We start from the raw sequence: 2,500 nt of genomic DNA, 5'->3' as shown, positions 1-2,500 counted from the left end.
CTCAATTGCTCTTTCGGTCTTTCCCGATGCCTGCCCTACATTATAACCCGAAACCGTCTATTCCCCCAACCAAGTTTAGACACTTAGAAAAATTTCGAAAATTTCGATTTTTCAAAACTGCTCCAAAGCGCTCCCCATGGCATTCCAAACATGCGTCACCATGTCAGAGTTACGAAAACGAAGAGATTTCCACGAAGATGACCGATGATTGCCGAAATTTTCTGACGAAAACCCGAAGCTCAAAGACCACACCCTAAAGAGCGCAAAATTGGGATTTTACACTTTTTCAAAACTTTTTGCAGGAAACTATTGGCCAGCTCGAGTCACGTGCAGGCGCTAAGTTTGGCGCTGTCACATCATCGTTAAGGGGGTGTTCTACACTATCTTAAAACTGGGCGTCGGTCCCCCTATTCTATAAGCACCCTTAAGGTTTTCACCATTTTCAAAACTTTTTGCGGGAAACGATTGGCCAGCTCGAATTGCGTGCAGGCGCCAAGTTTCGCGCTGTCACATCATCGTTAAGGGGGGTGAGCTACACTATCTTAAAACTGGGCGTCGGTCCCCCTATTCTATAAGCACCCTTAAGATTTTCACCATTTTCAAAACTTTTTGCGGGAAACAATTGGCCAGCTCGAGTTACGTGCAGGCACCAAGTTTGGCGCTGTCACATCATCGTTAAGGGGGTGTTCTACACTATCTTAAAACTGGGCGTCGGTCCCCCTATTCTATAAGCACCCTTAAGGTTTTCACCATTTTCAAAACTTTTTGCGGGAAACGATTGGCCAGCTCGAGTTACGTGCAGGCGCCAAGTTTCGCGCTGTCACATCATCGTTAAGGGGGGTGAGCTACACTATCTTAAAACTGGGCGTCGGTCCCCTATTCTATAAGCACCCTTAAGATTTTCACCATTTTCAAAACTTTTTGCGGGAAACAATTGGCCAGCTCGAGTTACGTGCAGGCACCAAGTTTGGCGCTGTCACATCATCGTTAAGGGGGGTGTGCTACACTATCTTAAAACTGGGCGTCGGTCCCCCTATTCTATAAGCACCCTTAAGATTTTCACCATTTTCAAAACTTTTTGCGGGAAACGATTGGCCAGCTCGAGTTACGTGCAGGCGCAAGATTTGGCGCTGTCACATCATCGTTAAGGGGGGTGTGCTACACTATCTTAAAACTGGGCGTCGGTCCCCCTGTTCTATAGGCACCCTTAAGATTTTCACCATTTTCAAAACTTTTTGCGGGAAACGATTGGCCAGCTCGAGTTACGTGCAGGTGCCAGGTTTGGCGCTGTCACATCATCATTAAGAGGGCGTGTGTTCTACTAAATTAAAACAGGGTGTCGGTCCCCTATAGTATAAGCACCCTTAAGATTTTCACCATTTTCAAAACTTTTTGCGGGAAACTATTGGCCAGCTTAAGTTACGTGCAGGCGCCAAGTTTAGCCAAGTTTAACCCTAACCTTCACCCTAACTCTTACCCTAACCCTAAACTCTAACCCTAGGGTTACCCTAACGCTAACCCTAACCCTAAACTCTAACCCTAGGCTTACCCTAACGCTAACCCTAAGTCCAAAAGGCTCCCCCACTCAAAAGCCAATAAAACAAAAACCAAAAAACCAAAGCCCAATTGCCCAAACATCTTTCCAATCAAATTACGACAAGTCCACAAAGTAAACCGTCCGAAAGGGACCTGGCCCAAAAATTTCAAGCACTCCAAAAGGCTCCCCGAGTCAAACCATTTCAAACGAGAGGAGCCTTTCGGACTTAGAAAAAATTTCCACTGCCAGCTCCCAAGCGAGGGGAGCCTTTTGGACTTTAAAAAAAAAATTCACAGTCACGTCCCAGACCAGACGTGGCCTCCTTTACATCACTCGGCTGCCACAAGCTAGCCCAAGCCTGCAGGCACCACTTCTTCCTTGGCACCCTCCGGCCAGTGGCAGACGAGGGGAGCCTTCTTGGACTTCAAGAAAAAAAAAGACATGTTTTTAACAAATCTTAGAACAAAGGCTTAATCTCAGAAGATCGTAGCAACAAGGCTACTCTACAACTTACAATACCCCGTTCTTTATTTAAGTCGTCTGCAAAGGATTTATCTCCAGAAACATTAGAATTTGCTATCGGTAGTGCCTTGGAGGTTCTTGTCCTCCTTGGCACCTTGGGACGCATGAGGACCGAAGTCCTCTATTCTGGTTCGCCTAAAGTTCTCTGGAGGTAATCATCGTTGCTTTCTAGCACGGATTCTGACTTAGAGGCGTTCAGTCATAATCCAACAGATGGTAGCTTCGCACCATTGGCTTTTCAGCCAAGTGCAAATGCCAATTGTCTGAATCTGCGGTTCCTCTCGTACTGAGCAGAATTACTATTGCAACAACACTTCATCAGTAGGGTAAAACTAACCTGTCTCACGACGGTCTAAACCCAGCTCACGTTCCCTATTGGTGGGTGAACAATCCATCACTTGGCGAATTCTGCTTCGCAATGATAGGAAGAGCCGACATCGA

The sequence above is a fragment of the Orbicella franksi genome, unplaced genomic scaffold, assembly GCF_964199315.1.
Source record: "Orbicella franksi unplaced genomic scaffold, jaOrbFran1.1 SCAFFOLD_272, whole genome shotgun sequence".
Classification (NCBI taxonomy): domain Eukaryota; kingdom Metazoa; phylum Cnidaria; class Anthozoa; order Scleractinia; family Merulinidae; genus Orbicella; species Orbicella franksi.
The sequence above is the reverse complement of the archived record's forward strand: the minus strand, read 5'-3'. Positions refer to the sequence as shown.